This window comes from Mustela putorius, unplaced genomic scaffold (assembly GCF_011764305.1).
Source record: "Mustela putorius furo isolate JIRA1106 unplaced genomic scaffold, ASM1176430v1.1 tig00000461_pilon_pilon_pilon, whole genome shotgun sequence".
NCBI classification, from domain to species: Eukaryota; Metazoa; Chordata; class Mammalia; order Carnivora; family Mustelidae; genus Mustela; species Mustela putorius.
The window spans coordinates 2,545,202-2,557,726 of NW_025421390.1; the positions used below are offsets into that span (position 1 = coordinate 2,545,202).

Genomic DNA, 12,525 nt, shown 5'->3' on the forward strand with positions numbered 1-12,525 from the left:
ATAGATCTATAATGAGTTCTGAGCCCATCAATAACACAGACAGTGATTCCTGGTCAACCACTTAAACAATGTTCTCATCAACATCTCCATTCTCTTGCCTTGTTGCCCTGTTCTCTTTCCTGACAATCCCCAGAAACTCTCTGATTTCCCCAATTCTGAGAGTTCTGGTACTATTAGAGAGAATCACAAAACCATTTTGATTACATAAATTACACATTTTTAGAGTTCCAACCTCTGTTCTTCCCTAAATATACTGTTTCCCTTTAGCAGCACTTCCAAAGCTGCCCCATGTTTATCAGGTCCCCTACTCCAACCCTAGCCCCTTTATCCTAAGACAGCATTGCTACCTAAACTTCAAACACACACACACACACACACACACACACACACACACACACACAGAGTCATCCTCAACTTCCATCCCTTCCACCTTTCAGGTTTTATTCCAACCCATCTTCCCCATTCCCTTCTTGTCTAAAAAGTATCCAAGGCCTTTCCAGGACGAGTCACTTCACCAATATTTAGATCTCATTTTTGCCTTCCCTTTCTGATATGCTTCATTGGTTCTTGAATCTTCCCCATCCAAACAATCAATAAAGCAAGCCTCTCCTCAATTCCACCTAGCCCTCAAACCACCACCTTATGGCTGCCCTTCATTCACAACTAAGGCATAATTTTGCTCCCAGTCCTGTTCCCATATCGAAGTTCCACTGGAAGAAGTTAACATTTTCCAGCGTGTCAAACCCAGTCTTCAGTTCTCATCTAACTCTCTTCTCTGAAGTTACAGCATTGCTATAAATTGGTCCCACGTGAGTTAAAAGCACAAATACTGGAGTCATGGCCCAAGTGCAATCTGGTTTCCACCAATTACATACTGTTTGACCTTGTCCTGAATTACTCAACTATGGTCTCAGTTTCCTCATCCTTAAAATGGAGAATATACTAATCATGGCTCCTTGCATTTAAAGCTTACTAGCTAGCTTCTAAAGGAAGGGGTGGAATTTGAGAGAGAAAAAAGCTGATTGGAAGTCAGAAGAATAGAGACTTATTCCCAGCCTTAGAATATTTGTAAAAACAAGATCTCTGGGTCTCATTGCTTAAATAGACTGGCTGATCATGAGAGCCCTTTCTGCCCCAAACATTTCTGAGACAAGGAGTCTGACAACTTTGAGAAAATGTACAAATGAGTACTGTGTGAGCAATACATTAGGAAGGTCTTCAGGGAGAGGGAAGAGCAACATCAGCAGGAAATTTGAAGGAGATTGGACAGGTAAAACTCCAGTGGACCCTAAAAGCAGGAAAGATTTAACTGAAGTAGAAAAGAAGGAACAGATTTCTGAGTTTGAGAAGCAAAACAACAAAGTCATGGAGTGATTTAAAGGGCACCAGGAAGACCTCCCCAACAAAAGTATCTTCCCCATCTTGATAACAGGTTCTGAATGTCAGTAAACAGTTTTGAAGTTATTGTTAAACCATAAATATGTTCTTTATAATTGACTAAAATAAGTACGACCTATGCTCTGCAACCATGTAAAATAATTTGTTGAAGAATGGTTAATGAAGGATGCGCCCCATGGTATAAATGGTGGTTTTCCCTAGGCATTGGTTTTTGGTGACTTTTATCATGATTATCTACATTTTTCTCATGAACATAAATTGTCATTTATAACTAGAAAGAATAAAAGCTATATTTAAGGTTTTAAATGCAGTTAAGGAGGGGGTGACATCTTAAGCCATTAATAATTAATAGAAGGAACTGACAGATGTTTGGGACTCAGTTGAAGACACACATGTCAGGGATACTGAGAGAGAGAGTTGCTGCAAGGGGAGATAGCAAAGCATTGTCAATATTCTTTGCCTAGTTCCTAAACTTGTCCTTGCAACAGTATATTTTAACCTCTTAAGACCATTTTATTCATTCTTATCTCCAATTTTATTTCTAGTACACAAAAGGATTCAAGGATTTTATTAATTGCAAAAGATATCTTTTTAAGTACTGATATAGCAAGGGTAATACAACTATTCATCCTTTTTCAGTGACAAATGTCTGTTCGTTATTCTTCACCTCAATCCTCACTCTCAGATTTGTGGAGCTCTGGAGTAGTTAATGGAGTTCTGAGAAGTGAAAGGCTAGGCAGGATGACTCATATAAACAAGCATGATGGGGATAATTTTTATGTCTACAGATGTATTTTTAATTCATTCTCTCCTATTCAGCTTTTATACATCCTTTCCACTATTATGGTCTCAGAGAAAGGGAGAAAGCAACTCCTTCCTCAGGAGGGAGGACAGAATTTAGAAATATTTTCTAACAACCAGAAGTGGAAATTAAAACTTTGCAGTGAATGGTGACCTCAAATAAGAGGCATAACCAAGGAGACAGCATGGTATAGTTTCTTTGCCTTAGGCTCAATCTCAACATGAGAGGTTATTAGGTAATGGCTGAGGAAAAAGTCAAAAGTAGAGGGGTTTCTGGCCCCACTTCCTGTAAGGACTCCAGGTGGAAATTTCATCCCAGAATGACTTCACACCAACAATGGAGGAGTCTCACGAAAGGAAAAATGATGTGATTAGAAGAAATAAAGTCTGAGGCAGCTACTGTGTGGCAAGGAAGGAATCCAGAAGTCAAGTCGTCTAGGAAAGACCAACCATAGGAGCAGAAAATGAGAGACCCAAGTTCACAGCAGATACCAGAGGACTATTAGTTATTTGCAGATAAGTGACATTGGTGTGGAGAACAGAGGGGAACACAAAGGCCTAAGTGTGTGTGGAGCTGAGACTTCTCTCTGCTCAGAACTTAAAGTCACTTAAGACCAGCAGTTCTCCAGTAAATGTTTAACAAAAGAGTCCTCAGAGAGAAAAAGCCATATTCCAAAGTCCTACTTTGTAGAACTTGGAGATTTTTTGGTATGAATACTCCCACCAAGGCAGACTTCAAGCTACCAACATTACACCATTGAACTTGGAGTTGAGAAGAAATGAAGTACATGGCAGTGTACTATCATATAATATTTCCACTTACAGATAATAGTAGACATAAATAACTTCAATTGTATAGATAATAGTCAAACATGGTTCAATAATTAGGAAATGGTGAGTCTTGAATCTTTCTTTTTAGTATTACTTATTTAATTGTAAATTTATATCACTTAGTTGTTAATAAAGACTAAATATAAAAAATGACTTGCAAAATTCCCAAAAATGTAACAATGAATTCTGACAAGCCAGTGTATGCCAGATGAGCATACCACAGCTTAAGAAGCCCTACCCATTTCTTCCAAATGTTATCTTGGAGAAATACAGGGGAAATGGAAGGAAAATTGAATTCGGTCACTTACCCCCCCAAAAAATTACCACTAATTGATAAATGTTAGTGTCTACTACAACCTACTCTACCATCATTTCCAACCTTGAAAACTCAGGAAGAAGGTAAAATCAGTTACCAAAAAAAAAAAAACAGAAAGAAACTAATTTCTTTGCACATCTTAGAATTTTTGTGTGTATCAATTAGAAATTCTGTGCCACCTAACAGAATCCTCCAGTAACAGAAGCTTATGTGGATAGGGGTGTATTTTTCTTATATAACAAGTAGTCAGGCCTGTACTTCATGGTGGCAAAATGGCTGCCCTAGCTCTACACAATACATTTGCATTCAGGCCAAAAGGAAGGGACAAAAAGCCCAGCGGCAGTTTGTATCCTTTTATCAGGAGCACAAAAACTTTCCCAGGAACCTGCCTTCTCTTGTCCCTCCCCATGTCCTTCCTTCCTCCCAGAGGACTTCTGTTGCTTAAGTCTTACTGGTCAGAACTAGGTTACTTGGCCTTAGCTACAAGGGACACTGGGAAAATATTTCCAATTGGCCTAGACCAGTCAGGATCTACTACCTTGGACTCAGCATGTTGCTGCCAATATATGAGAAAACCAGAGTTCTGCGAGCAAGGAAGAAGGGAGTAGTGGAGAATAGGCCAGCTGGAAGCAGAGTCTAGGACAACATAAATCAGTATTTCAAACTCTAATACAAAGAGCAAAGTGGAAGAACTGTGTTAAATGGAAGAGTCAAGATTGGCATTTGTTTGCCAGAGCATACAATGGAAATTCAGGAAGAGTTTACATCTAAGGCAGAGCTTATCAGGAATGCAAACGGAGACCTAGAGGTCTTAGCTACTGCCCCACCTTCTGGCCTGAAAGGCACTTCCTTTCAGCCACTTCAACAGCAGGAAATGGGATAAAGACAATGAAGTCCAATGGTAAAAGCTTTCCCCATCAGGGAATATTGGGGAATTCGAGACTCTCCTTTTAATATTTTAGGCTGCTCAGAGCGTTTACTGAGTAATTTTTCCTAGGGACCAGAGTCCCACTTGCTCTTTCCTGAGCACACACTTCAGGTGTCATTTATGACGCAGGGGAGAGCTGCAGCACTGAGAAGGAAAGTGAAAAGAAGGTCCTTCCTTCCCTGCCCCTAATGAACCTCCAGACTAGTAAAAGTTATTTACTTGAATGGTTGGGACATTCCTTGGGAAAGGAGCTGAATGCCTAAATATTATGAGCACCAGTCCCACAGGCCATCAGCAAATGGAGCCTGCCTTGCTATGACTGGGTGTGTGACTCTCATTTGGCCAATAAACTCCTTGTAGGAGTCACACTAGATCCAGGAAAAAGGCAAGTCACAGATGTTCTGGAGATGGAGGCTGTAGGGGTTGAGGGTGAAAGATGAACAATTGGACAGGGGTTAGTGTTAAATTAAAAATTCCACATTAACTTTTCTGAAATAAAATGTGGGTCCTTTAATTGAATAGGTTGAATAAATGCAAATAATTTTAAGCAAAAAAGATCTGATTCATCTATCCACACTGCCAAAATCACACACATCAAATTTATTTTTCTAGTGAAACATATCCAGTGCTTTACTCATCATATAATACTATCTTACTTAAAGAACATTTACAAAATGGCATTTTGAATTTTTTTGTTTTCCATGTTTCTCAACCAAAGTTCTCTCCTTGAAGTCTGTATTGGGGGGAGGGGAGTTCCTGACTCTCTAGACAAGTGTTCAGACTTGAAAATGTTAACTAATTTCATTTTTTTGATAGTTTGTCTGTGATCTGAACTGAGTCATACCAAAAATACCTCTATAAGATTTGACCTTTTACTTAAATCCCACATTGAGATAATACACTTAAAATGGTTATCAAGAAGACCTTTGTTCTTAAAAACACATTTAAAATAAATCACTCTTTAAAAGAAAACTGTTTTCAATTAAGTTCTTTACAGGCAATCGGATTGAAACGTATATTTGCCCTTTTATTTTCTTTATATAAATTATACCCAAGAGTGCCATGATAACAGCAATATACAAACTATGCTTTACCTTTGTATTTACTTCTTGTCAAAATAAGCTCTACAAATTAATTTGTTTTTAGAGTGTTTTATGACCAATAAGCCCCAGATAAAAACAATGAAGGCAGTAACCATTTTTTATTGTTAATGAAAAAAACCTAGTCCAATTATATAAGGATAAGTAATTCTTATTTCCTTCCTATAAGTAATTCTTATATAAGAATATAATTCTTATATCCTTATGAGGCTAAGTAAATTCTTCTGATGAAGAGTTTACATGTACTAGAAAATTTTCACTCATTTCTAACAATGTTTTATCATTTAGAAAAGCTTTCAAAACAGTTTTTGCTTGAGTCCCATGAGCCAAGTGAGACTTCAGTGATAACTTAAGAGGGTGAACAACTAATCTTGGCCTCCTGTATGTTTTGTTTTGTTTAGCCAACTTACAGTACATTTTTTTAAATTTTAGCCATCTTATAGTACATTTTTTTTAATTTTACTCCGCTATGTTTTAACCACCTAACACTTTTGTTATTAAACTCTCATGTGCCCCATAAAATGCTGAGAGCTTAAATAGAGAGTTTTAATCTAACAAGTACTGATACCAAAAGAGAAATTTCTCTTATTTCTCCACTATCTTATTTTTTTCTCTTTTGATTTGACCCTCCAACCCATCCATGTTAGAGGCTGTTTTATTAGGGGCAGATTTTGCATTTTCCTTAGCGATTTACTATGAGGGTCCTAAAGGGGCAAAATTCAAAAAGCAGAAGTCTGGAAGAAAAATAATTTGGGAATGAAGTAATTTTATACATGTTTCTTTATTTGTATATATTTATTTAATGTATAAATTTAATCCATAAAATGAGCTTGCTATTTCTCAAATTACCTATAGTAAAGTGCAAATTTTTAAAAATTGGATCTCATGAAGTATTTGTTAGATTGCTCCTCTCCTTTATCCCCTCCCACCATAGCCTAGACAGGTTAGCATAGCGCGAGGCCCCAGACCCCAGAGTGGGATTGGAAGAGATATCTGTTTCAAAAACATAGAAACAAGAAGAGTTAGAGAAGAGTCAGGGCGTCAAAGAAACTGAAAATATCACTGATCCAAAAGGGCAAGCACAGGGCTGGAAAGGAAAGACAAAGGCCAGGTCTGAAATGCTTTGGGAGTGAAAAATGGGAGATAGGAGACAGTCCAATATAGGGTCCAGAACAAGTACAGCACACTTGTACCAGTCCTGAACCACTGAGGAAGGGACATAATGGAAGAAGCATCAGGTGACCAAGCAGAGTCTGATTTGAAGGTAGAAAGAACAGCAAAAAGAATGGCCAGAAGATAAAGACCCCACTAAAAAAAGATAACCACAGGGCAATATCCCTGATGCACAGAGATGCAAAAATCCTCAAAAAAATACTAGCAAACCAAATCCAACAGTATATTTTAAGAAATCATTCACCACAATCAGTGGGATTTATTCCTGTGTTGCAAGGTGGTTCAATATTCACAAATCAATCAATATAATTCATTACATCAATACGAAAAAGAATAAGAACTTATGATAATTTCAATAGACACAGAAAAAGCATGTGACAAAGTACAACATCCATTCATGATAAAAATGCTCAGCAAAGTAGGTTTAGAGGGACTGTACCTCAGCATTATAAAGCCATCTATGAAGAACCCATGGCTAACATCCTCAATAGGGAAAAACTGAGAGCTTTTCCCCTACGTTCAGGAACAAGACAAGGATGACCACTCTCACTCCTTTTATTCAACATATTTCTGGAAGTCCTAGCCAAAAATCAGACAACAAAAATATATAAAATGGCATTCAAACTGGTAAGGAAGAAGTAAAGCTATCACTCTTTACAGATGACATAATATTCTGTATAGGAAACCCTAAAGACCACCAAAAAACTGCTAGAACTGATTAATGAATTCTTAAAGTTGCAGGATACAAAAATTAATGTGCAGAAATCTGTTGCATTTTATATACTAATAATGAAGCAGCAGAAGGAGAAATTAAGAAAGCAATCCCATCGATAATTGCACCAAAAATAATAAGATACATAGGAATAAACCTAACCTAAGAGGTAAAAGACCTGTAGTCTGAAAACTATAAAATGCTGATGAAAGAAACTGAAGACGACACAAAGAAATGGGAAGATATTCCATGCTCATGGATTGGAAGAACAAATATTGTTAAAATGTCTATATTAACCAAATCAATCAATTAATTTAATGTAATCCCTAACAAAAACCAATAGTATTTTTCACAGAACTAGAACAAACGATGCTAAAATGTGTATGGAACCAAAAAAGACCTTGAATAGCCAAAGCCATCTTGAAAAGGAAAAGCAAAGCTGGAAGCATCAAAATTCTGGACTTCAAGTTATATTACAAAGCTGTAGTAATCAAAACAGTAACAGTACTAGCACAAAAATAGACCCGTAGATCAATAGAACAGAATAGAAAATCCAGGGGTGTCTGGATGGTTCAGCCAGTTAAGCCTCCCATCCTTGATTTTGGCTCAGGTCATGATCTCAGGGTCATGAAATTGAGCCCTACATCAGGCTCCATGCTCAACAGGGGGGTCTGCTGGAGATTCTCTCTCTCCTTCTCCTTCTGCCCTCCCCCCGCCCACCACTAGCTTTCTCTTTCTCTTTCTTTAAAATAAATAAGTCTTTAAAAAAATAGAAAATCTAGAAATAAACCCACAATTTTATGGTCAATTAATCTTCAATAAAGCAGTAAAGAATACCCAGTGGGAAAAGGACAGTCTCTTCAACAAATGGCATTGGGAAGTGGAGAGCAACATGCAAAGGAATGAAACTGGACCACTTCCTTACAGCATACACAAAAATAAATTCAAAATGGATTAAAGACTTAAATGTGAGACCTGAAACCATAAAAATCCTAGAAAAGAACTCAGGCAGTAACTTGTTTGACACTATCTGTAGCAACTTCTTTCTAGATAGGTCTCCTGAGGCAAGAGAAACAAAAGCAAAAATGATCACACTACACCATGATTGGGACTACACCAAAATAAAAAGCTCCTACACAGCAAAGAAAACAATAAAACTAAAAGGTAAAAGGTAAACAATTGAATGGGAAAAGATACTTGAAAACGATATATCCAATAAGGGGTCAGTATCCAAAATATATAAAGAACTTAAATCAAGATCCAAAACAGAGATAATCTAATTTTAAAATGGGCAAAAGGGGCACCTGGGTGGCTCAGCTGGTAAAGCATCCTACTGTTCATTTCAGCTCAGGTCATAAAGTCCTGGAATTGAGCCCAGCATTAGACTCCCCTCTCAGCAGGGAGTCTGCTTGAGGATTTTTTTTTTCTACTCCCTCCTCCCCTCCCCCCACGTGCATGTGCTCTCTCTTTCTCACTGTCTCTCTCAAATAAATAAATAAATCTTTTTTTTTTTTTTTTTTTAATGGGCAAAATAGGGGCACCTGGGTGGCTCCGTGGGTTAAAGCCTCTGCTTTCAGCTCAGGTCATGATCCCAGGGTCCTGGGATCGAGCCCCGCATCGGGCTCTCTGCTCAGCAGGGAGCCTGCTTCCCCCTCTCTATCTGCCTACTTATGATCTCTGTCTGTCAAATAAATAAATAAAATATTTTTTTAAAAAATGGGCAAAAGACATGAACAGACATACAGATGGCCAATAGACACATGAAAAGATGCTCATTATCATTTATCATCAGGAAAACACAAATCAAAACTAAAGTGAGATATTACCTCACACCTTTCAGAATGGCTAAAATTAAAAACACAAGAAACAATAGGTATTGGTGAGGATATGGAGGAAAAAAAAACCCTGTGTGTTGCACTGTTGGTGGGAATGCAAACTGCAAACTGGTGCAGCCACTCTGGAAAACAGTATGGAGGTTCCTCAAAAAGTTAAACATCGAACTACCTTAGGATCCAGCAATCACACTACTGGGTATTTACCCACAGAATACAAGAACATCAGTTCAAAGGGAAATATGCACCCTTATGTTTATAACAACATTATTTACAATAGCCAGGATGTGGAAGCAGCCCAGTATCCATTGATTGATGAATGGATAAAGAGGTGGTATATATAAATAAATAAATAAATAAATAAAAAGAGGTGGTATATATATGCAATGCAATATTACTCAGTCACCCAAAAAGGAATGAAATTCTTGCCATTCGCAGCAACATGGGTGGAGCTAGAGAGTATAATGCTAAGTGAAAGAAGTGAGTTGGAGACAAATACTGTATGATTTCACTCATATGAGAAATTTAAAAACCAATAAAATTGAACAAAAGGAAAAAGAGAAAGAGAGACAAAGCAAGAAAGAGACTCTAATTATAGAGAACAAACTGATGATTAGAAGAGGGAGGGGGTTAAGAGGGATGGGTGAAACAGGTCATTGGGATTAAGGAGACCACTTGTGATAAGCACTGGGTATTACATGGAAGTGCTGAATCACTATATTGCATACTTGAAATTAATATAAGAATGTATGTTAACTAACTGGAATTAAAAATTTTAGGGATGCATGGATAACTCGGTTAAGCATCTGCCTCTGGTTCAGGTCATGATCCCAGGGTCCTGGGATGGAACCTCAAATAGGGCTCCAGGTGGCAGCCTGTTCCTCCCTCTAGCTGCCACTCCCCCACTTGTGTGTGTGCTCTCTCTCTCTCTCTCTCTCTGTCAAATAAATAAAATATTTTTAAAAATAAAATAAAATAAAAACTTTTTTTTAAAAGATTTTTGTTTATTTACTTGACAAAGAGAGAGAGACAGCAAGAGAGGGAACACAAGCAGGGGGAGAGGGAGATGCTAGAAGCAGGCTTCCTGCCGAGCTGGGACACCCACCAATGCAGGGCTTGATCCTAGGACCCTGGGATCATGACTTGAGCCCAAAAGGCAGATGCTTAATGACTGAGCCAACAAGGCGCTCCAAAATAAAAACTTTTTAAAAATGGTCCACAGACTTCAAGTAAAGTCAGTATTTCTATTGAGTCTTCTGGGTCATTCATGGGGTCAGAGATCTCTGAGAAGGTTTACCACAGAAGTAATACCATTACACTGTATTTTCCTCCCAGTTAATTGCATTAAGAAAATTAGAAGCTGCCTCTCCATGCCTCTTATATAAACCACCTCTGCAAGAAAGAGCCTCACACCTAGAAGGCCCATCCAACCCCCAGGTTATTTCCCAAGCTGTGGCCCAAATAACGACCAATTGGATCAAGCTATACTCTGCACAGACTTCCTTCTTAGTCGAATTCTCAGGTGAAGAAAGCTGCTAATACAAAACCCAACAGGCATCATATTGGGGTGAGTCAGCCTGAGACAGCCCATGTTAGTTGAAACTAATGAAAAAAAAGCCACAGGATTTCTTTTTTCTTTTCTTTTTCCTTTTCTTTTTTTCTTTTCTTTTCTTTCTTTTATTTTCTTTTCTTTTACCTTTCTTTTTGTAGAACACTTCACAGACCTGCATGTCATCCTTGCTCAAGGGCCATGCTAATCTTCTCTGTACCATTCCAGTTTTAGTATATGTGTTGCCTAAGTGAGCACAACCACAGGATTTCTTTAAGCTCTTGTTCAGGCAGAAGTTCTGGCCTAACTGTTCCTTTTGAGGTGGGTGGACCATTTAGACTTTATAGCATGAAGATGAGCCCCTTCTTTAGAGGAAAAAAGTCATTTCTCATAGAACAGATAAAGACCTATCACATCATTTTTCTGATGCCAGAGACAGCAAGATGAAGTATATACCCTAAGTTGTTAAATGAAGTAGAGGAAAAAAGATCTACAGATTAATAATAACTCCTTGAGAAAAACACAGGAAATAAATGATGTCATTAAAATTTTCTCATGCCTTTCCTTTAGCTGAATTCTAAAAGTATGATCACATCTATCAAGTAATAACCATACACATAAGTGGGAGTTGAATTGTAAATTATACGTTCCTACATTCTTCATGAATGCTGCGATGGATAAATACATGTGTCAACTTGACTAGGCCACAGAGTGCCCTGATAGTTACTCAAACATTATTCTGGGTGTGTCTGTGAGGGTGTTTCTGGAAGAAGTTAACATCTGAATTGGTAGACACAATAAAGCAGGTAGTCCTCTCTACTGGGGATGGGCCTTGCCCCATCAGTAGAAGGCCAGAATAGAACAAAAGGGTGGAGTAAGACAGAATTCCTTCTATCTGACCATATTCAAGCTGGGACATCAGTTTTTCTGACCTGAACTAAAACATCAGCTTTTACTGTTATTGAGTCTTGAGCCCGCTAGCCTTCAGAATGGAACAATACCAGTGGTATACTCTGCTGAGTCTCCAGTTTGTCAACTCAACTTGCAGACCTTGGAATATGTCCATCTCCCAACTGCATAAGCCAATTATTTATAATAAGTATCTTTAGAGAGAGAGGAGAGAAACACATATACATTCCATTGATTCTCTTTCTCTGGAGAACCTGACTAATACAGATGTTTATATAAATTTTACAGAAAAGTTGTATAAAGAATAAAGACATACCAAGTAGACTTAGTTGTTTTTCTCTCCCCTAAACCACAGCCATATGGCCTAGTGTGGTAGTAATTCAAAGAATCATCTGAGATGAAAGTCACACCCAGACTAAAAAGGAAAGCCACAGCCACCACCACTACCACCATATTCAGAGCTGCCATGTTCAATCAGACGATTTACATCTAAATCCATCACATTTATAAGATCTGGAGATCTTCACCAAGAGGTGAAGTAGGAGTATTACTTTAGGCCTATTGTTGGCTATATATTGTAACTATAATTATATACATAGCTCCCCTTCTAATGGCGCCACTGATTTAATGACAGAGTGAAGGCAGATTGGTCTGGTTGTCAGGGTCTTAGATAACTTGACTGAACGTATTATATCAATGTCAGAGCAAGCACTATGTCTCAAGTCAATATCAGAAAGTAAATAAAAGCCAAACTTTCAGACTAATATGAAGATTTTTTTTTAAGATTTTATTTATTTATTTGACAGAGATTACAAGTAGGCAGAAAGGCAGTGAGAGAGAGGAGGAAGCAGGCTCCCTGCTGAGCAGAGAACCCGATGTGGGGCTCCATCCCAGGACACTGGGATCGTGATCCGAGCTGAAGGCAGAGGTTTTAACCCACTGAGCCACCCAGGCACCCCCTGATATATAGATTTTA

General features: G+C 38.1%; 1 non-coding gene across 1 annotated transcript; it reads right to left on the bottom strand.

The window, feature by feature from the left end:
• Positions 1–10,791: 10,791 nt before the first annotated feature.
• Positions 10,792–10,898, bottom strand: LOC123392236. The gene has a single exon (XR_006606952.1). It is a non-coding gene; the product is annotated as a U6 spliceosomal RNA (small nuclear RNA).
• Positions 10,899–12,525: the final 1,627 nt, after the last annotated feature.